This window comes from Thermobia domestica, chromosome 7 (genome assembly GCF_964235325.1).
Source record: "Thermobia domestica chromosome 7, izTheDome1.hap1.1, whole genome shotgun sequence".
Classification (NCBI taxonomy): Eukaryota; Metazoa; Arthropoda; class Insecta; order Zygentoma; family Lepismatidae; genus Thermobia; species Thermobia domestica.
In genome coordinates this window covers 109,031,567-109,056,302 of record NC_137460.1, presented here as the reverse complement: position 1 = coordinate 109,056,302, position 24,736 = coordinate 109,031,567, and the positions used below count along the sequence as shown (strand labels likewise).

At 35.0% G+C, this 24,736-nt stretch overlaps 1 protein-coding gene across 2 annotated transcripts in view; it reads left to right on the top strand.

The window, feature by feature from the left end:
• Positions 1 to 24,736, top strand: part of LOC145690326 (protein phosphatase 1 regulatory subunit 14B) — a 413,214-nt gene that overhangs the window by 146,747 nt on the left and 241,731 nt on the right. Inside the window, exon 1 of one of the 2 annotated variants that reach the window (XM_081765112.1) lies at positions 5,143 to 5,467. The exons of the other annotated variant lie outside the window; for it this stretch is intronic. The gene's annotated coding sequence lies outside the window, so the exon portion shown is untranslated. Of the gene's footprint in view, positions 1 to 5,142; positions 5,468 to 24,736 lie in introns of those variants that run through there. 2 annotated transcript variants of the gene reach the window in all.

Below are 24,736 nucleotides of genomic sequence, written 5' to 3'. Positions count from 1 at the left end.
GTCACAGTGGGTCACGGTGGGTGGTGGGTCGCAGTGGGTCACGGTGGGTGGTGAGTTACAGTGGGTAATGGTGGGTGGTGGGTCACAGTGGGTCACGGTGGGTGATGGGTCACAGTGGATCACATGCTGTTGACCCACGACCCACTCAAAAAACTTGACCCACCGATCCATTGACCCACTCCATCTCTAACCGTGGCAAAGGTACAGTGAGACAAAGCGAACTAAACATTTTTTTTCGATGTTTTAGATATAATGAACCAAGAAGGGTGAGAAACTAGGCTTCCCGTAAATTTTCAGTGGTCCCCGAGGCCACGATGCGTCAGCATGTGCATATTAATACCCGTAGGTGGCGCCAGCATTTTGGTAATGTGGGTGCAGGTTAGGATGGAACAACACATCCCAACATTGTTGCCAGAACGCTCTGCACTGTTGAGCCTTGAGATCTCAAAATTAATCTCTGGTTTATATATTTAAAAAAAAAGAAAAAAAAAAGAAAACACGGTATGATAGCAAATAACTCATGAGAAACTTAAAGAAGTCACTCAAATATATCCGAACATAGGAAACAAAAATATTCAAAATAGAAAGAATTATTGTAGGAAATCTGAAAATCGAAGTTAATGTTCATATTTTATGAGAAGAATGTTCATATTTTATAAATAAGTACTTAATTAATTATTCTATAAGCCATTCCGCTGAGAAATTCGAAAAGGGGTAGTTTATTCTTGATATATATACTATAGTATCAAAAACTTAGATGATTTTGTTCATATTTCATAAATATAGGTATACAGTATTTCGTTATCAGCTCTATATTGTAGCATAAGAAGTTTATCCAGCAAGAGAGGTATAAAGTTCTAAACGGCACAAGACCTAAACGGCATAAGTTCTAAAAAATATATATATAGGCACTAGTCATAAATTTTAGGTCTTATGCCTTTTAGGACTAGTGCCGTTTATGACTTGTGCCGCGAAATGATTTTTAGGTCTTGTGCCGTTTATGACTTGTGCCGCAAAATGATTTTTAGGTCTTGTGCCGTTTAGGACTAGTGCCGTGTCCCCATATCTTTCACTTATTGTTAGAATCTTATCAGTTCCAAATACTGTTCAGCATCTTTATAAATTGCTCGGTTCCATTCTAAACTGCACAGACGTGAATACAACGTACGAGTATCTTCAAGTAAACATTTTCTGAGACATAAAAATGTAACCCTGTTACCTATCGACTCAAATTTGAACAAAGAAGAGACGATAAAATATGTACAGAAGAAACTCTGCAAACTTAGGCAGTAATTCATTCGCAATAGAAATGTAAAGCATAGGATGTGCTGTGTTCGTCATTCGTTCTACCGGTCATTAGATCGACCACGGACATAGTCCGTCGTTCATCCGCAAAGTGTTCAAACGAAATTCACTGTTTTTTTTTTTTAATAAATTACTAACAATATACAATATATTTTTATGTTGTTCAAAATAGACCCATTTAATAGTACAAAATGAGACTAAATAAACTAATATTTATTTAACAATGTCAATACCTTTCATGTGGTGTACAAATTTGAGTACCCGTCAATTGCATTTTTTTTTTTTTATTTTATTTTATTTTTTTTTTTCGCCAAGCTAATCCAGTCTGGATTTCCATTACTCGCCTTTCCAAAATCCTGCTTTATCGACCAGATATGATCTGATATTTATTCTTCGCTCTTTGATGACATTGTTCGATGGATATATGGATTTTTAAAAGCTTACCGCTCGAGTTATGCTCCGGAGCTAATGGAGACGGTGATAATGAGAATGAACGAAATAGCGAAATGAAGAGAGTGTTTGTACCCAACAAAGACCACTTGGCAGGAGCTGGAATCGAATCAGGAACCTCAATACACCAGAGGTGAGTATCCTACCACTGAGCTACTCCGGCACCCTTCCCAGGCTTAGGTTACCAGAGAAATACTGTAATACACACATAGTGAGGTTAAATACAAGTTGTCACTCAGGATATACATGATTCAATCATCCAATCTTGAAACAATCAAATCTATAATAACATTTAAACATTAAATTCTCATTCAATAATATAAACTCAAAAATATCTTATTAAAGATTGCCTTCAACATCACCAACCAAATTCAGGGTTATTCCTCGGTGAAGGATGGCTTTCTTTTTCAATAATTCTCTCTTTTCGGCATTTTGGACAGAGCATCAGCAGACCTATTACCCCAGTTGTTTGTGGTGGATCCTATTACACCAGTTATTCAAATTTTAAGAATTTGTTCTGTAACTCTCAAACACTTCAAAATTAATGGAACCCTTGTTTTCTACATCTGTGAAAGTTGGAGCGCACCTCCATATTTCTACATTGAATTTTCCGGTTCTTATACATCTCTGCCTACAGAGAAGCATAGCTTATGCCACGCCATTTTCGAAATTAAATTCTAAACGATAAATAATTAAATAAATGTGTTTCGTTTCCATTTTGAAACTACGATAAATTTCTAAACTGTGGAGATTTAATACTGAAACCGGAAGAGATTAACTATGATTTCCAGTTTCAAAAGAGAGAGAACGTTGTAGAATAGAACCAGTTCTTGAAACGACGAATCTGCATCAAAAATAGTTTCTCACAACATATTACGGTTTTTGTTCTTTGATGGAGTCAGCATTAAAACCGGAAATTCTAGATTCTTACCACTTCCTGTCTGAATTCAGATATAAAGATGCAAACGAAGCTTATTCTTGAGACGCTGAAGCCATTTGAGAAAAGTAAATTCCTGCTACTCCTGACCATTTTTGCTGTATGAAAACTCAACATTGAAATTGGAACTAATAATAGATTTCTACCACTTTCAGTTGTAAAATAGGTAAAGAGTACAGATCAAACGTATTCCTGGGACGCCGAATCTATTTCTAACAAGCCGAAGTGAACCGAACTCAGAAGCTTCCAGCGTGCAGAGGTGTAGAAAACAGCCTCTGTTGCCGAGCCAAGCTTGTCTCTGGCCAGATCAGGCACCAAATATAGCGATTTTTATCCCTCGGAGAACGAGCTATTCAGACACCAAATTTCATTCAGAGCCTGCCAGTAGTTACTGAGAAATAATGTACCACACAAGCCGACTCCAGCCGAGTTGAACCTGTTTTAAGGCTGAGCTCAACCATCAAATATAGCGATCTTAATTTAGGGATTTAGTATTTAGATTTCTGGGTTTTCGGCATCTATGACCACGTTAGTCCTTCAAGTTTGAAAGATAACGTCCCTCAGCGAGCACACTATCCGGGGAAAGGAAAAAAGAATTGGGAAGGAAGGAAGCGGCCTGAGACCTATAAGTTAGGTACCATTCCGGCATTTGCCTTGTGTAAATGAAGAAAACCCAGCACAACCTCATTCAGGATGACTGGCTTGAAAAAGCGTTTTACACTTTTTCGACCGAGTGCTCCCACCGGAAATCGAACCCGGGACCGCTCGCACGATCTTAATTTCTTAGACGATGGGCTAGTTGTCCACCAAATTTGCTTTAGATTCGGCCAGTAGTTACAGAAAACTAAAGTAAAGTATCACATACTAACTAAAGTATCACAAACTAAAATATCACATACAAGTCGAGTCGAGCCTGTCCCTAGTCGAACTCGGCCACCAAATAGACCATGGGCTATTTGCTCACCAAAATTTCGTTCAGATTCGGCCAGTAGTTACCGAAAAACAAATTCAAAGCGAGCCGAGCCCGTCCTTGGCCGAGGCCAGCCATCAAATATTCCTCAGAATATGGGCTGCTTGCACACCAAATTTGGTTCAGATCCACCTAGTAGTTACAGAAGCCATAAAGTATCATATACATGCACATACATCTGGAGTAAAACTATAATAACATCACTATCTCTAACCGCTTCTCACTATTTCTTACTATTTATGTTCTGTTTTGGTCAAGCACTGGACTGTGTGGTTCAGAGAATTGGATAGCACGGAAGTTAGAGAAGAAATATTTAGAGGGTTTCGAAATGTGGTGTTGGAGGAAAATGGAGAAGATAAAATGGACAGAGAGAGAACAAACAACGATGTTTTAAAACGGATAAGAAGGGAAAAGGACACTTCTAGCCAGCACTTTTCATAGGAAGGCCAATTAGAGTTGAGTTGATTTTTAGTTTAGCGTCCCTTTCAGCAGCGAGGCTATATGAGACGTGGACCTACTGATTAACGTGGAATCCGAACCACATGAGCTCCCGCCGGGAAGGGAACCCGAGTCTTCCATGCCTAAGGCGCATACCCAATTACATTGAACACATCTTGCGAGGAAATTGTATTTTTCATACCGCTATAGAAGGAAAGCGAGGAGTAGGAAGAAGAAGAACACAGCTGATCGATGATTTGAAAAATAGAAGAAAAAATTGGGAATTAAAAGAGGAAGCTGAAGATCGAGAAACTTGGAAGAAACATTTCCAGGCCCAAATTTAAAATTAAAAAAAAAAATACCTCATTAGTCCCAGAACCTACCAAAAGGCAGAACACAAAATAATAATAATAATAATAATAATAATAATAATAATAATAATAATAATAATAATAATAATAATAATAATAATAATAATAATAATACTTGTCAACAGACAGATGGACATGGACATAGTCATTCTGGGAGACTTCCGATACTTATTGAAGTCGAATAATTAAGGAACGAATTCAATTTCCTTCTAAAAGTCTAAACTGAAAAAAACAAAAAAAAAACGGATAAGATGACGAAACCGTGTTTAGTATCGTGTGCACATAACTTCCTTCCGGTCTTGGAATTATTGAGAGGAATTATTCTCCTGCTTGTTTAACTCTCAACTCTCAATGTCTTTTTGTTTATAAAACAATGTTAAAAATTAGATTGGGTAACAAGCACGCAGCAAACTTCGTAATTAAATTCCTTTACCTGTTCTTCGAAACCTCATTGTATTTAAACGGTTTTGCAAGAACAGCAGCAACCAAAAAATGAGACACGCAATATGTTGAAAAGTTGCGGTAATAAATGGAAGAAGTAGAAAAAGTGTCAAAGTATTGCAACTTTCGGATGCGCCATTCCCGTGCCCGAAAACACGTTCCAGTTCCGATTCCTCTGAAAAGTGACTCAATAATCACGTCTGTGATTGCGATTCGAATCAACAGTAGAACGCTGATCGCTGGTTGCAGCAGTCGTCGTGTTTCTGCGGGGCAAGCGGGGAGATAGCAGGACCTGTGCAAGTTAGTTTTCGTTGCTACGGCTGCTGTAGTGAAATAAGTGATGTGAGCTAATAACGAAAGTAAAAATAAATTGAAGTTCCAACATATATTTTTTTAGTTTCTTGGCTAAGCAGTATTGTGTGCTTCTATTACGGTATATTTGTGCTGTGCTGAAAGAAATATAAACCTGTGTAGTTTTATATCACTGTGTTTTGTGTTTTTGACTTTGGTTCACGTTGGGAGAGCAGGCAAGTGAGTGGTTCTCATCTGCAGCCGGTAAGTGATCTGTTGGGGGCAAAGACTCCGTACGCACAATGTCACGTTTCACTTGACCTCAGTTTGCATACTGAAATTTTATGTAGTAGCCCTAAATTAACATGAGTATATCTTTAGTATTATCATACGTTTAGTTACTGTATTTAGGTTTTGATATGTGATATTAACAGTCCCAGATATAGCCATTTTACATTATAGAAACCTCAAAAACTAAAATTATGTATATATAAAATGGAAAGTGTCTGTCACAGGCTGTAAGGACTATGCTATGGGCAACATTTTGATCTTAGCTTAAGCCGTTTGGGCCAAGGAAAACTTGCAGAAAAAATTAATGCAGAATGTTCGACAACGAAAGAGCGACCTGGTCCAAATACGAAATACTTTGTTAGAATTTTTTTTTTTTTTTTTTTTAAATCTTTATATGGCGGAAAGTGCTTCATCAAGGCTTTAATTGCGTTCATTGCACACTATAAGGATGTGAATTTGCCGAATTATGTGTTATTTTTTGCCCAGAATAAAGACGTGTGTGAACTAGTTATATGCTAAGTAAGGATTTTGAGAATTATTTACGACAATGCGCGTACTTATATGTTCATATTTGGTATCTTTTTCTAAAAGCCCACTGTAGAACAAATCTTTGGATGGGTTGAAAAAATGGGAGGATACTACAAGGGTTTCTTGCGGAAATGGATAATTAGTAGTTGGAAAGTTTATGTCTGGGTTTTAGCTGCTATGTTGAACGCCTATGGGGTTCGTTAAGCCATTTAATTTGCTAGTTACATTTGTACTATGGGAGTTTTACATTCTATTAATAAATCTTCTGTAATTTACATTTCCTGTAATACTTCACGAGAGATGTAAACAAAGGCTTATTCTTTCCAGCCAGTTCTGACAACCGGATATGTTACAATGCCGGTCACCTGTTCGCGGAAAACTAAAACAAACAGTGTATCTGCGGTTCGTAATTCAAGAAGATGAACGAAGTGGAAAGAAATCATAATGTCTGTAATAAATAATAAAATCGCATGGAATTTTACTGAAGGTATCGTGATAATTATTCGTATACTGTGGTGAAACTACAGCCCTACTTGATTTTGAAGTCTTTTGAGAAAATCGAAGTACTTGTCAGGGACGTCATTTACGGGGTTAAGTACGCAATTCCTTCCCCATGAGTTTGGGAGAGACACGATTTTTAATAAATTGTGTACTGTTATGTCCGTGAATAATCATGACACCCAACCCCCTCTTGGCTACCGTTTTGTTTAGAGCCCATGTTTTAGGAATCGAGTCAAAGCGTCAGAATTTGTGTTAGCCAAAATGTTTTGGCAGTTTTAAAATTATTTTCTGCAAATTCAATTCCATCTTTGCCACGATGAAAATTATTATTTTAGAAGGAAGATTGTGAGGCATGGGAGAAGAATTCGGGACTGATCAATAATAATTTCATTTGATAATCGACGCCAGGCTTGATATCAGGGGTGTCATTTAGGGGGAAGGGAGGGGCAATCGCTCCCTTTCGCTTGAGATTTATATGGATTTTATCAACAAAATAGTAGTAAATAAGTGAAAAGCACAAAATTTTGCCTATATCAAAGGGTCTTTCCGCCCCCCTCCCAAAGCAAAATCTGAAATGACGCTTCTGCTTGGTATCAGCGATACTGTACTCTTGGGCTCCTGATAAACCATTAAATTGAATATTTCGTTATACAAGTTGTACTGTTCCTTATTTAAGAGGGTAGGCTGACAATAACTTTTCGCATAGGTTACGTGGTTTTCCATTGTTTTGTTCCTAAAAGGAAAACAAAACTTGGTGTTATTTAAGCTGTGCCCTCCTTTGGTATACATTCTTGTTTCGCAAGGGTAGGTCCCGGATTCAAACCACTCTGGCTAGTTCTTCCTGAGTTTTTCCTCAGATCCACCAGGCGAATATCAGGATGGTTCCGTTAAATATAGGCTCTAGAAGACTTCTTTTCCCATTGTTAATAAAATCCAGAATAAATTGGCGTCTCAGGCTGATGAAAGTTTGATATACTTTGTATAAACAAATACATATTTTTCTAAATTTTAACATCCTTTAAAATAAGAAAAATCAATTTATTTCCCTGTCTTCTATATTTTTTTCGTATAGGCTATATATCTTTATATGTGCACTCATGTCGAAAATTGTCGCATGTCTATAAATATGCTGTACGAATATAATTTGGTAACGAATTCGCCCGATATTTCTTATAATGTTAATATGTGTATAATCGGCAAAGACATGTGGTAAATTTCATGTTTAAAGAGCAGTAAATAAGAATAATGAAATGGAGATAAAACTTTATCCATTTAGCAACATTTTGTTTCACTCATTCTAATTTTCATATTTATAATTCTTTTCGTATGAAATTTACCACATATTTACATTCCCCGATTATACACATATTATCAGTATTAAAAGTACCCTGCAGAATCATCATCAAATTATATTCTTACAAGAAGACAGTTATAGCTATGCGACAATCATTTTGGACATGATTGTTCGGTGTTTGCGGAATGATGGTTAATTAGGCCTTCGTGTTTGTTTAGTTTTGGGTACTATTTATGTATCTGGACCCGATCTGTATTTGCGTATTCTCCGTAACAGGGATGGATTAATTGTTAAGCAAAATACCTACGTGCTTAGGACATAAAGGGAAGGGACACGCAGAAATTTTCAATAACCGAATTCGCCATGGTCCATACGATCCAATACTGCAAATGGTGCAGATGAACTAGATTTCGCGAGCAGCACTAGGGCACAAGACTGTTAATTCCACAATCTTTTTTAGTTTTTTTATGGAAAGGATACTCCGGAATCAGAGAAATTTATTTTGACGAACGTAGATATTTTTTAATCACACTATTGTATCTCAGTGCAGTGGCGATTCTTGAGGGGTGAAAAGTCTACAATCGAAGGGAAGAAAGCTTCAGAAAACTATACAAGAATCGGTATGTTAGGTAAGATTTCTTCCCTTATGTGTAGCAATATGGCTTCCCCTAAGCGCCGCCACTAAGGTAAAGGTACTCGTGAATAATTGTTTTGCAGAATTGTAGGTAGAAAAACTTGGAACTTCTTGCCAATGGCGCGATTTGCCACGTTACGACCCACAGCCTTCTGTTATTTCGAAGGTCGTGTTCCAACCCCACTTGAGGAAGGAAAGAGAGTGAGTTCAACACCCTTATTAAGTATGAAATGAAGATAATTAAAGAGTACAGGGAGTCAGAGATAACCCGCGAAGATATTTCATGAGAAGCTCGTACGTATAATTTCATGTTTGGGAAGTTAGCCTTTCCACTTTAAAATCGGGATTCCGAATATATATAGGCCCCAAGTCACTTTTTTTTTTTTTCGTTACGTCTTTGAAGTAAGGAAGTTTATCTTAAAGCAGGGTTTGTCAACCTAGGGGTCGCGAAGATAAGAGGAAGAGATAAATATAATTAGAATTCGATACCGGAAAATATTTTAATATATTATTTTGAATTTTGCTCCGATAGGCATATTTTTATTTTTATAGTACGTTGAAAACAACGAAAAAAAAAAGGTCTACTAAACATTTTCAACAGGGCGGAATTGTTTAAAAATCAATTTAAATGAAACTAATGAGAACTTCGTATTGAACTACCAGAAGAATGCAAATGCAACAAAACCTGTACATTGGAATACTATTAAAATTGAAAGCTAATGAAATAGGCCTATTTGAGCATTTTGTGATTTCACTAATGTTGCAATGTAAGGTTCAATTTTCGTGACGCACATTATCAAGTAGTTTAAAATGCTCAATAACTTTTTTTTTTATTTTTTTTTTTTTAACATATGGCCCCAAATTAAGGGAGTTGTGAAGTTTTAAAATTTTCAAACGTTTCCATTTTGAAACAGTATGACGGATCGAATTCGATATTTGTAATATGAATGAACTGACCAAATTTGGTTTTAATCCATTCGCTATTATAGTAGTTAACTGTATATACAAGTAATCGATTCTACTATTATTGAAATAGATGGATATCGTGAGATCTCCGCAGTAAGTATAGCCCTATTAAAAATCCCACACAAACTTATTACAAACCAGAAATTATAAGGGGGTCGCAGGCAAGAGGACGAGATAAAATGGGGGTCGTGATAGGAATTAGGTTGAGAACCACTGTCTTAAAGTAAGATGGGGATGTACGGATTAAAAATATGTTGTGTAAAAGACTTTTAGGACATTTATCTTCCCATAACTTGTATATAGCTTTAAAATTGTGATTTTATTTTATTTATTTATTACCGGGCTGACTCCCCTCAGAAGCCGAGATTACGTAACTCGTTAGGTATGAAATATCATTTTGCTTTTAGCACGTATCACGTTGACATATTTAGCGTGGGCGTTAACGCAAACACTAAACAATATGTCGAAGCAAGAATAGTATAAAGAATATAAATAGCAGTTGTTTATTATTTTAAAAAACGAAAACACGAAGATCAATCACTTTCATTTCCATATTTCAAGGAATAAAGCTATGCGAAGGATTTTCCTATAACAATGACCACATCCGCATCACTTTCCACTTTTGAAATTTCCTTCCGTTTCTAAAGGCTTGGTGTTCATGAAATATATTTACAAATGAGTCCAGTATAAAAAATAACATTACGAAATATGCATAAATTTCAGTAATTATGAATCGGTTCCCTTGAAACTCACGAAGGAAGAAAATTATAAAGAATTAAATGTTGCAGTTAGCGTGAAATAAACTAGAAAGTCTTAATGTTGGGATCGAAAATGGCATTAGAAATTATTCCCTAGAAATAATTTTTCCTCAATCCAGTAGTCCCATTCCAAGAAGATAAGGATATGGCTCGATTTCTTCTTGCCTTAGACACTGCAGTATGATCGGTTAAGATCTCAAAAGTCCTTAATATTTTTGGCTTCTTACTTACGTAATCGGAAACAATCTGTGGTTTACAAAAGCTTTATCACTCAAAAGTTTAATACAATATCAGGTGTTCTACAAGGCTCAAACCTTGGACCTTTGTTACTGCTTATAATGATTAATGATATAACTTAATATATTGAAAATTATCATACGTTATTTACAGATCTGGAATTATATGCTGAAATAGTCAATTGGTGACAACATATAACTGCAAATTGAATTACAAAAAGAAAAATATTGACTGATGAAATAAACCTTCATAGACCTGAAACGATTAAAGATTTAGTAGTGTTATTCGTCTCAGAACGTGAGATCATATCAAAAATGTCCTTAATACTGCGTACAAAAATTTCTAGCTTCATCTGTTGTTTTGATAAGGATCTTTTAATAAGGTTGTCTTAATCGATCGGCACTTTTAATTGCTATGTTAGATCTCAATTGGAGCCTGCTTGTGTTATTTAGAACACGAGTACTGAAAGATATTGTGAAACGATAGAAAGTGTTCAGTATGAATTTCTATAGTTATTAATGGACAGAAAAACATATGTCGTGCATATATGTCATATTCTGTAATAAACTTCAATATTTTAACATTGAAATTAAGGAGTTGTTTCCAGGACTTAGTATTTCTTCATAAGATCGTGAACAATGATATCGAATTTCTTGAGTTAAATTACAATATAATATTCCATGTTCTAGCATCCAAAACTAGAATTTGCAATAGCAGTATATTTTACTGCATGATGACACGCACTCATGTGCCACATAAATTCCCTATATAGCAAATGAGTGCTTCCTACAATAATATAGAATCCGTAGTTGAATATATTGGTATATTTGGAATGAGTGAAATTGTTTTATAGAAAAACAGTACCAGTGTGCAAGGTTTTGAATGGAGACCAGTAAACAAACGAATTAATGCATGTAAATTGAGTGTATCTCAAATTTTCCTTGTATAAATATGTTATATAGTGATCTTTATTATACGGAACACTAATTCATGGGCATCATGCCTGTTGTGTTAAACATACGCGTAAATAAATAAATACTTGTATATGTCCCGGGTCACCCCCTGTAATCATCGCTGAGGCGACGAACGCTTTAACAGCACCTCACTAACAGTGATTAGTTTTTAGTTTGTAAGGGTAACCCGTGACTTCCGCAGGTTTTTTTTTTTTTTTTTTTTTTTTTGTATATAAAATATACATTTTGGAATCCTGTGACAAATAGGAACAAAGTGAACGAGAAAGTAAAAGGAGTAGAAAAGTGGTTGAATACTAAGAGACCTTTGGGTGGAGCAGAAAGACGGAGGAATGATTGAAAGCAGAAATAGGTTTAAATTTTGACTTGATTCTCATGGCACAAGACATAATTCCCATTGCACAACTTTTCGTTTTCTTCGGCGATGAACTTTCCAGTTCCTTGGTTTGTAGACAGTGTGTGTGTTTTGTGTAAGTTAATGTAATAAGGTGGTTAATGAATTCACAATGTATACCTTTTTGCCTTTTTTTCTTCCACGTCAGCTCAGGCATGCAACTTCGAATCTATAAAATATGAAGTTGACTCAGTGTTAGGAGCTTTCTACTGAATTTCAGAAGGTTGACGCACCCGGCTATAACCAGAGTAGTAAACAAAAAATAATATACAAGTGTAATAAGAATTATCTTGTGTATGACTCAACTTCTTTTGTAAGCAAGGTCAGTTATATTCGTAGAAAAGAAAGTATCTGAATGCGAGTGAAGAGGGGGAGAAGCAAGTGACGCTTGCTCTTTGTTGTTTTCGCTGGAGAATGTTGAAAGAAACCGAGGCAATGAAACGGTACTTTACGTGATAGGGAGGAAAATCCATTAACCGTAAGAATGAAAGGAGGAGGAGTGGGTGGTTGATACTTGTTGCTGCTTGTTGCAATTGAAAGTGAAATCGTTAAAATTGCTTCTTGCAACCAGAGGTCAGAGAAATAATATGACTGTTGCTTTTAACACCTATTTGAAATAGAACAATGTTGAAAGGTAGAGGTTGTAAGGTGTTTACATGGGCGTCAAACTACGAGGTCTATTGACGGGCTGGGTATTTATTTTATTTTTAACTTTGTACGGTCCGCCCGACCCAAACTCCGATCATCGTAAAATGATACTTTTGTTGGAGTTCTGCATCCCTTTTCAGCACCGAGGATACGTGAGACTTAACTAAAGTGTTTCTTTGTATTTCTGAACACTAGCACGTATTTACAGCGCTCCAAACTACCGTAAAGCGTTAAATGTTCTACTGAGGGGAATCGATCCCAGAACTACGTATAACAAAGACGCGCGTGTTAGCCACTATACAAACGAGGAGGCTAATGATACTTTTAATAATCACCATAGATACTTGAAAAAAAAATGCTGTTCTTGTCACAGCATCAATTGAAATTTAAATAAAATGCTCTTGACAACAAAATTTTACTAAGTTATATGATGCATGTAAGACTATTGTAATGTATTCCTATAATGTGAAGCTAGCTTCAGCAGAATTCCTATTTCAAAGTTCAGAACTAATCACCGATTTTATTTCATTCTTTGTTTCTTGAATATAACATTTTTGGAGAGAATACGTGAAAGAGATAATATACATGTTGTTAGTAATGAATGGAAGAAGATATCTTAACAAATTATGAACTATTACTACACTGAAAATACATTTGACGAAGAACATAGTAGCTCTAGTTCCGAATACATTGACTTTTTTTTTTTTTTTTTCATTATGAGGATCATACACTAATCATTTCAAAACTTTTTTTTTTTTTTTTTTGGGTCTTCAATTGTTCTCTTCCGTGAATACGTTAAAATCAGCACTTAATTTCTACGTTTTTTTTTTTTTTTTTTTTTTTTTTTTTTTTAACATTTGAAATGCATACCAAATAACCAATTTACTGGTAGCATCCCGCAAAAGCCTGTGAATTATTGATTAATAGTTTCAAATTTATAATCCAAGCTTGAAGCGAGCTTAAGGCGAGGGGCCCTACAAGAACTGGTGAATGAATGCTTGTAAGCTAAGTATTAATTAGATGAATTGCAACGCATTGACCCTTCACACTACGCTTGTTCGAGCAATACTTTATTATTATTATTATTATTATTATTATTATTATTATTATTATTATTATTATTATTATTATTATTATTATTATTATTATTATTTAAAAATAAAGCGTTGCATAACAGTTATAGAACTTAACACAAGGGCATCCAGGAGATGGAGAGGTGCACTTTTGTTAGGGACCACACGATGAATATATATTTTCACCGTCCACCCTATCCATGTAAAGTCTCCAACTCAAATTTAGTACTTTAAAAAAAAAAGTGTTATACTTTTTAATCTCTCATTAATCTTGATTTACTGTTTTATTTTGTTAGTAGCAAAGTAAATTATAGTTTTAAATTCTATAGGAGACGTTTTCGTAATTTAAATTAGGTAATTAATCAATTTCGACCTCATTTGTTTCGGTCAGTGACTGATAATAGAAAACAATTGAATGGAAATATTATAAAATATCACTTCTCAACTGGAGGAGAGATAAGATACTATTAATTTTAACCTAGAATCGAGGATGTAGTTAAGTATGGAGCCTATTTGGGAGTCTTGTTTTCTAAGATAAAATCATTATCACGGTATACAACGGTAGTTTTTATTATAATAATGAATATTAAATATGTCGTTATATATGTGCAGATACCTTCTATAGCAATCGAATGTAAATTTCGAGGGTGATCAACACATCAATATCATTGCTGATATTATATCTGGCCCACTGGACCGGAGTAGTCAACTCTTAATGTAGGTAAGTACGCATAGTGTCTCAATTGCCTCACGATACTCCGTCAGCATGCTACTTTGCTACTAACAAAATGCTGCCCTCATTGAAAAACAATCTCGAAACTGCGTGGATTAACTATACTATAAACTGAAAACACACTTCAACGTGATACCTTGTTGAAAACTACATGAACTTTACGCAAGACACATTTGTGTTTTGTTGAAGTACTGTGTCTAGAATTGCCCTGAAGACGAGACGAGAAAATAAATTTTCTCATATTGTTTTCTACTTTTATGTACACACACACACACACACACACACACAAAATGCTCTCATTTGTTTCTTAATTTAATATAGAAGTTATGTACGACGCAGCCTCACATTAGTTTCATAATAAAGTTTATATAGTAGTATATTTAAATGTTATTAATTTGCATATCAAAATGGAAATGGTTTTCTTTATTTTCAAATATTATTTATATTATTAATTAACTTAGAATCATATTTATTTTTATTTCCTAAGTATTGGTAATATTATAGTTTATATCGAGAATGTAACTATAGATATTGGATTTCGTATATAGAAAGATAGACTCTAGTGAGTTAGAGATTTTTTTTTAAGGAAAACTTGTAGAAGACAACTAAGCTCCAAAAGGTCAGTCACCTATGCTTGATCAGCCTAGCCAACTATATTGTGAGTTGAAACTAAAAACTACTGTTTTATTTCTGTTAAGCAGCTATAAGAATACTGTATAGAACTAAAAAACCATAAAACCCTCTGAGTTGTAACACTACCGAAAAGGCGACAGAAAGTCGGATATTTGTCTATTGTCAAAATTTAACACATAGATATAAAAACAGAAGGACAATGATGTGTTAAAATCTTGGGTTGACCGCCGATTTCACAAGAATTCGAGCTGGCGTAGCGAATCTAGCAAAACAGGCTGTGAATTCGTTCCAGGTTTACCAGATGAAGCAGTTTGTAATATCAAATACTAATAATAATTAAAATATGTAGGAATTAGTGTGTTTAAGAGTCAATTATGTATTGGAAAGCTACGCGTACCCTTATTGTTTTGTTTTACCTTTTCCGTCCTTCCGTATATCGTATCATAAAACTTTCTTTCAGCCGTGGAAAAAAAAAAATAACAAGTACTATCTGGTATTGGAGGGTGGAGTTTTGGCTTTCTGCTGGGGACAGACGGAACTGGGAATCCTTACCCTAAGAAATTGTTTTAAATAAAGTTAATAGAGGATGACAACTCCATACCACATATGTATATGGTAGCAAAGATATGTATATACTTGTAAGTAAAGTAGATGTATGTTTAATTTCATTCTATAATTAATAATTTGTACAATTGTCACGCGGAAGCAGAAAACTCCGAACTATTATGGTTGTCCGTGACATTGTTAATTCTTTCCGCTAGAGGGCTCCAGTGACTAGACACACATAAGAAAAGAACATATCAGGTGGTGGAAAACATATTAACCGGCCTATTTTAAATGCAAAATTTTAAGGTTATATCAGAAGGGGACTATAACATATTTGGTATCTAATGAAAGGCCAAAGAATGCAGATTTTAGTGCTTGATTCGAAATTAGGTGACAGTCTATAAGAAGTGAATTATTTACGTATAAAGTCAATGTAAATAAAAATCAGCATACTTCCTTGCAAAGTTCCGTTAGCAGGTAGATAGACAATAGAAAAGGTTATCTCTATTGAAAAGCCAGTAGCTTTGAGGCGAAGCACGACTCTTGGGCGTCAAACCCCTTTTACAAAACCGAAATTCTGGAGAAGAACAAGGCAGTTGGCGTTTAGATCGGGTCGGTGAAGTTGCTGCTCGTGTGAAAATAGTTATTTTCCAGAACACTATAAATTCAACGGTGTTAGTTGCAATGGAAGATAGGTGCATACCTTTATTTTCAAAGTGAACTTAATTAAGTGCGATAAGTTGCACCATTGGTGTTCAAAATAAGTTAAATAAACTGTGTCAGTTTTCTAGACTATATGCATTTAAAGATCCAATCTGACACTACTGGAAATGAATACACACATCTTACGTATGCAGCAACAAATCATTAAAATATCTATATATATAGAGAGAGATAGAAGTGCAACTATAACCAAGTTTGAAGTGGTTACACAGTGGTGGACTCAGTTATAATCAGGTACCAAGGACTTAATCTACCTTAGGATGCTACGGAAACCGTTTTAAAAGAATACTATCAACATGAAAGAATAGACACTAAAATTGTGATTAATGCTTTGAAGTAACGGACACACCTACCTGGAAATTAAAGAAGATGAACTGTGCAATAGATACAAATACATATTATTAACTATGAACTAGTGATAAAAAAAAATCATAAGAGTTTTTTTTTTTTTTAATTATTTTAGTTCAACTGTGAGCATATCTTATATCGATATCAATTAAGTGTTGTGGTTTAAGTGATTAAGTGCTGTGTTTATAATAAAAGTGTTTATTAAACTACATGGAGTTATCAACTTCCCTAACGGAATTTCGGCTGGTATGGTAAGTACCAGAATAATTTGTTTGTTTCTTGCAGGTTTGCTGGATTCCATGCTCTTTAATATCAGATGTTCGAAACTAGTAAGGTAATCACACACCTATTCTTTGATAAACCAAGGTGGCAGATAACTCATGCGTAAGTCCACATATCAAAGAAAGTCCGAAAGGGGCTACAGGACTTTAAATAAGGAACTCACACTTACAGGAATGGCATTATAGAAATTATATATATATTAATTTTTTTAATCTTAGCTCTACCGACTTTTATCTAAATTTCAGTAATTTCTATTATTTTATTTGGCATATCTTTTGATTTTCTTTAAATTTGGATGATACAACATTCCTGTAAGTAAAGGGGTAGTAAGAGAGAGATTTACATATGAGTTTCATACAGAGATTTCTCTTTTCCTCCCCTGCACTCCACATTATTTTGGCTTCCCAGCGTAAGGGCAATTACTACGCTTGTGTGCATAGTTATTTTACACATTAGTTTGGCACCTAGCGTAGTAGCCATATTATATGCTAGGATTACAGGCAAAGGCGCAGTACAATCACATAATTTTGGCGTCCATGTGTGAGAGCTTAACCACGTTGATCATTTCTTTACTTAAATGTTTTAACACCCTACGTGTTTGGCAAGAAGTGTGCAGGTTACGCACTGTTGTTCACATCCTAGCGTATAACCGAGTGTGTGATTACTTAAAGATTAGTCAAATTATCGTGTAATGAATTTATTTTGTCCCAAATGCTTTCCAAAACATAATTGATATAAAAGTAAAATGTGTGTAGAAATGTGTTTATTTATAATACTTGAGAAGTTGTAAAGTTGAAGGGGGGAGATAAATTTATTGAGATAACGTTTTCATAAAATAGAGATTCTTTTCTTTTTATTAGTCAATTTATTAGATTAATTAGGATTAATGGTCTTGACTAGGTTGAAAAGCAGAAAGATGAACGAAGAAGTTAGAGATTTAAAACAAGCACAAAGTATGTCAGTTACAGAAGTAGGAGATCAGGGAGATGAAATTCAAATGAGAGACGAAAACATAGAAGTAGGTAATGAGACAGATGGGATAGGAGACACAACTAGGAGTTCATCAGACCCAGTGTTGCAATTCTTGGTGCGAATGCAGCAAGAATTGCATAACAAAATTGATAAATCGCAACAAGAGTTACAGCGTGAACTGAAAACCGAGATTAGGAAAGAGGTTCAAGAGTTAGGCTCTAAACTAGCACAAACTCACCAGGAGTTAGATAGTAAAATTAGTGCATTGTCTAGTAAGCTAGAAGATACAAATGAAGAGCTGAGAAATACAAGAAGGGATTTAGAACATTCACAGAAAGAGCTTGAATCTAGGCTGAGTAGGTCACTACAAAATACAGAGCAACAACTACATAACGATATAGAGAACACCGTACAACAATTAAATGTAACAGTAAATCAAGTTTCTGAAAATGTAGACCAGACAGCTAGAAATTTAGAAGAAGTTAGAAATGATCTAGGAAATAAGATAGGATCTTTAGAAGAGCAAGGTGATAATATTATTGGTCATGTTGAAAGAAATCGGGCAGAAGTAGAGACAAAATTAAGTGACATAATTTCTGTTCACGCGAATGTAACGGATGAATTAAGAAACACTATTGAGAGTGTAGATTCGAGAATAACTGGAAAAGTAGAGGCCATAGAAGAAATGATTTCTGCCAGATTAAATATCATTGAGTCAAATCGCATAGAAGTCTCCTCACACACTAGCATTCCACCAGAACAGGCTATGCCCTCATGTTCACGTACTATTCCTAATGAATCAATTTTGCCGAGTATAGCACTACCTGCATCCTCTGTTTCACCACTCGATAATCAGACAGCACAGTTGTCGACAGTCATCAACCCTTTTATTCATCGTGATCTAAGTCTACCAAATTATCAAGGTACAGAGGATGAACCCCAAACATATAACTTTTTGCTAGACTTAGACAATTACTTCGCATTAACAGGTGTACCGAATGAAGCACGTTTGTCATTCATTAGTAGAACGTTAAAAGGGCCAGCCCTTTCGTGGTTCAAAGTCATGCGTCAGAAAATTGTTACGTATGAAGAGTTTGTGATTAAATTTAGAGAAACGTACTTAAGTCAGGAACGATTGGCTACACTAAGAGCTAATTTGTTAACAGTTCAATTCGACAATAAGGTTCATAAAAATCCTTCTGATTTTCTGTTGAACATCCTACATCAAAATTCAATATTGGATCCTCCTGTAGACGAATCTTGCTTATTGAAACTCTTACCGAGAAAACTTCCAGTATATATATTTAGGACCTTAGTGGCTTCGAAACCACAATCTCTTACAGATTTACTCGCGATTGTGAACGAAGTACAGGCAACTCATTACGACCGAGATAGATTTTCTCCTCGTAGAAATATGAATATGTTGCAACTGTCCTCTGAGAGGGTAGACACACATCCTCGTAGGAATAATAGAAGGAATGTCCCTTACACACGAGGACAGCAACGGAGAGACAATAGAGGCAATAGTAATGAGAGCCCAAATTCAGGTCATAACGGGAGAAGGGAAGGAGGTCAATCACCCCGTAATGAGCGCTACCCTTCACCTGAAAATAGACAAAACCACAGGGGACAGCGAGGTTCGAGAAGGGGAAATAACAACAGTACACGGAATGGAAGTAGAAATCAAAACAACTACATTCCGGAGCAACAAATACAACTGCTAGAAACCTATCATAATAGCGAAGGACAAGGTTACCAAACTAACCAAAATGCACCCAGTGTGACAGGGGGTCCTCACTATAATAACTGATGCTTTCCAGCACATACAGCGGGAAAGTTGGATGTAGTACTTGTGAATAGAACATCTGATATCCAACAGACGAATAAAGCCCTGTGTGTGCTCGCAAACAATAGTTCTGACTTGGCAGACGATAATGAAACATATGTTAAAAGTATTGAAGAGAATGAAAATAAATGTGTAAAATGCGAAGAAATAAATAGTACTCAAAATTTTGAAAGTAATACTAAAGACACTATTTCATTGTTATTGAAAGATGGTAGAAAGGTAGAATTAGAGAGGGAAATATTTAATGAGGCAAATGGAATTTTTGATAATCTGTTAGATACAAAAGACGACCCAGTTGTGAGAAACAATGTAGTAGTTTTACCAGAGATAAATGTAAATATTTATGCTCAATCTGTAAATGCATTGTTAGATTCTGGAGCGAGTATATCAGCAATAAATAACAACTTATTTGAAACGATACTAGGTAGCCAAACACAACCACCATTTTTAAAAGCAAATAACATAAAAGTTACTTCAGCGTTCGGTAAGAAGATAGCCACGGTCAAAGGTCAAACTCTTCTTGAGGTTATTGTACAGGGGAAAACTTATTATACAGTTGGCATTATTGTAGAAGGATTAAATAAAGATGTGATATTAGGATCTCAATTTTTCGTAGAATCCGCCGCTATTCTAGATTATTCAAGAGCGCTGTTGATATTACAAAGACCCCACTATGTTGAAGTTAACTTTAGAGATCAAGAAATATCGAGTGATGATTTAGTTCTTAGACAATTAGAGGAATCATTGCACAGTGGCATTATTAGTGAGTTAAGTGAGAAAAGTGAGATAGGAAAGAATGTAGAAAGTATACAGTTTCCTAAGGTAGGATTGGGGAATTCAAAGGCGAGGCTATTTGATAGTGACCCCACACTGCAGTTGGGTAAAAGAGTATTCCCAACTCCCACAGAACTGAAAGAAAGAGTGTTGTCTCCCGAAGAATGGGAGAAAATCAACACAAAGGCCACTGAGAAAGATATTTATGAACATGTAAATAACTATAAAGATCTCACTGATGAACAAAGGGGTAAATTAGCGTCCGTGTTAATAAAACACATAGACATTTTTGACGAAAAGCCAGGAACAATTAAAAATTATGAACATAAGATAGAACTTACAGATCCTACACCAATAAAATCAAAAATGTATCCTTTTCCTCTTAAGTACAAAAATCAGATACAAAATGAAATTCATCGGTGGCTAGCTTTTAATATTATCAAGAAAGCACCTAGTGAGTATAATCATCCGTTGGTGGTCGTTGAGAAAACGAATGGGTCTATTCGTTTATGTTTGGATGGCCGTAAATTATCAAAAGTGATAAAAAGCGAATTAGATAAACCTCTCCCAGCACTTGAGATATTACAATCATTAAGTGATAAATCTTTCTTTACTAAGCTAGATATAGTGGAGTTTTTCTTGAATGTGAAAGTCAGAGAAGAAGACCAAACACTCCTTGGCTTTGTGTATGAAGGCCTTTCATACTGTTTTATGAAATTACCCTTTGGAACTAAGACTAGTCTAGCCTCTTGCATTAGAGCATTAGATCAAATTTTGGGACAAGAAGTAAGGCCCTATTGTAATAATTACGTAGATGATACAATTATTGCTTCTACAAGCTTTGAAGAACACTTATTACATATAGATAGAGTATTAACTTTGCTAAAAGAAGGTGGTGTAACTTTACGCCTAAAGAAATGCGAGTTTGCTAAGCCGAAAATAAAAATTTTGGGTTTTGAATTATCACATGAAGGAATTGGGAAAGATCCACAGAAAATTGAACATGTAATGCAGTTTCGAGCACCACGCAACGTAAAAGAGTTGAGAAAGTTGATTGGATACTTAGGGTTCTATAGATGTTTTAGCCACCAATATTCAGAAGTACTACACCCACTCTTTAACTTGCTTAAAAAGAATACTAAATTCAAATGGACCAAAGAACATCAAGATGCTCTTGAGAAAATTAAATTGATTTTTCAAGAAGATATAGTACTCAAGAAGCCTCTTCCTAATAAGGAGATGATTTTAGAGGTAGATGCCAGTAATGTAGCTTGTTCTAGTCATCTCTATCAAATTGATGACAATAATGACAAACGAATAATAGGCATGTCATCAAAAGTGTTCAATGCAGCACAGAGAAATTATAATACAACGGAAAAAGAATTAGCGGCACTAATAGAGGGTGTTTCAAAATTCAAGCATTATTTGATAGGAAGAAAATTTAAAATAAGGTCCGATCACTTGGCTTTGAAGTTTATTTTGTATTGCAGGTTAACGAACCAACGTTTAGTTAGGTGGTCTTTATCTTTGGCAAATTTAGATTTTATTTTTGAACATGTTCGGTCCACGGATAACTTGGCAGATTTCCATTCAAGATATCCTCCTGATGGAAATTTTACTTCTGAGATAGATGCTAAGCCTGTAATAAAAGAATCTCTAATGGGCATCATAGAGGAACTGCCAGGTGAACTGAGAAACTTCATAGCAATGTTGTCAGAGTTACAGACCTCTGACACATTCTATGGAAACATAAAACGAAAAGTCGAATCAAACGACACATCTAAATGCATCAAGGGGAAACATCACTCATACGAGTTAATAAATGGAAAACTTTGTAAACGTGATACAATAGGAGTACGTATTTGTATCCCTGAAGTAATGGTGTATCCCTTACTCCATTATTATCACGATCAGAATGGCCATCTGTCAGCAAGTAAATTGTTGCCACAGCTAAGTGAAAACTTTGTATGGCCAAAAATGAGGCACAGTATACGAAAATATTGCGGTTCATGTGATTTATGCCAAAAGGCCAATCCACCAACATGCTATTATACAGGAAAATTACACTCTGTAGTTACAGATAGACCTGGGAAGCTGATCTGTATCGATTTTTGTGGGCCTCTTGTAAAAGGCAGTGGTGGATTCCAATATATTCTAGTATTTTTAGATGCATTTTCGAAATTAGTTGGACTTTATCCCTGCAAGCGTGCTACTACACACGTTGCCATTCAGAAGTTAACAGACTTTCTGAAATTATGCCCAAATGCAGAGTTCATTTTAAGTGACAGAGGATCACAGTTCCATTCGAAACAATGGAAAAATCACCTCCAGAGTTTAGGAATAAAACACATTATGAGTAGCGTGTATTATCCTCAAGGAGAGATGGCTGAAACTGCTGTCAAAGCCACTATTCGCATGTTAAAGAAGTACACGAATAGTAATCATAAGAATTGGCCAAAATACTTAAACAAAGTGGAAAAGTGTCTAAACTCAGCAAAGCACCTCAGCTCGGGTCTAGCCCCGTACGAAGTCCATTTAGGATTGTCACAATCTAGTGATATCGCTAAATTATTTGACATCCCAGACGTGGATAAACGAAAAGATATGAAGTACTACATTGAAGTAGCACATAGAAATCTGAAGAAAAAGGCTGAATCCCGTAAAGCTTATTTTGACAAGCATCATAAGACAATCGAGTACAATTTAGGTGATTTGGTACTCATCAGACTATTCCCTAAATCCGATGCTTTAGGGGGAATATCTAAAAAGTTGATGTTAATCTATGGAGGACCGTTCCGTATCGTAGATAAAACAGATAAAAATGTCTACACACTTTGTGATGTAGCCACAGGAAAAGAGAGAATAAAAAGAAATACATTTCTCTTAAAGAAATACCATCTGAGAGAAGACAAAGAAAAGGAAGATAACACATCCGAGCAACAGACATGAGATAGTCTTGCCTCATATAAAAAAAAGAAAAAAAAAGAAAAAGAGAGAGAAATAACAATGTCTATGTACATATCTTAAAACGATCATATGTAGCAAGAATTCTGTATCGTCAGTATGCTATATATATATATGTATTGTCAATGTTATTATTGAAAATAAGTTAAGAATATTAATTTGTCAAGTAGTCATTACATAGTTATTATAGTTCTTAAGTATTGTATCTGTGAGTAATATATTAATTGTCCTTTCCATTAATATATAACTCAAAGGGGGGACATGTACGACGCAGCCTCACATTAGTTTCATAATAAAGTTTATATAGTAGTATATTTAAATGTTATTAATTTGCATATCAAAATGGAAATGGTTTTCTTTATTTTCAAATATTATTTATATTATTAATTAACTTAGAATCATATTTATTTTTATTTCCTAAGTATTGGTAATATTATAGTTTATATCGAGAATGTAACTATAGATATTGGATTTCGTATATAGAAAGATAGACTCTAGTGAGTTAGAGATTTTTTTTAAGGAAAACTTGTAGAAGACAACTAAGCTCCAAAAGGTCAGTCACCTATGCTTGATCAGCCTAGCCAACTATATTGTGAGTTGAAACTAAAAACTACTGTTTTATTTCTGTTAAGCAGCTATAAGAATACTGTATAGAACTAAAAAACCATAAAACCCTCTGAGTTGTAACACTACCGAAAAGGCGACAGAAAGTCGGATATTTGTCTATTGTCAAAATTTAACACATAGATATAAAAACAGAAGGACAATGATGTGTTAAAATCTTGGGTTGACCGCCGATTTCACAAGAATTCGAGCTGGCGTAGCGAATCTAGCAAAACAGGCTGTGAATTCGTTCCAGGTTTACCAGATGAAGCAGTTTGTAATATCAAATACTAATAATAATTAAAATATGTAGGAATTAGTGTGTTTAAGAGTCAATTATGTATTGGAAAGCTACGCGTACCCTTATTGTTTTGTTTTACCTTTTCCGTCCTTCCGTATATCGTATCATAAAACTTTCTTTCAGCCGTGGAAAAAAAAAATAACAAGTACTATCTGGTATTGGAGGGTGGAGTTTTGGCTTTCTGCTGGGGACAGACGGAACTGGGAATCCTTACCCTAAGAAATTGTTTTAAATAAAGTTAATAGAGGATGACAACTCCATACCACATATGTATATGGTAGCAAAGATATGTATATACTTGTAAGTAAAGTAGATGTATGTTTAATTTCATTCTATAATTAATAATTTGTACAATTGTCACGCGGAAGCAGAAAACTCCGAACTATTATGGTTGTCCGTGACATTGTTAATTCTTTCCGCTAGAGGGCTCCAGTGACTAGACACACATAAGAAAAGAACATATCAGGTGGTGGAAAACATATTAACCGGCCTATTTTAAATGCAAAATTTTAA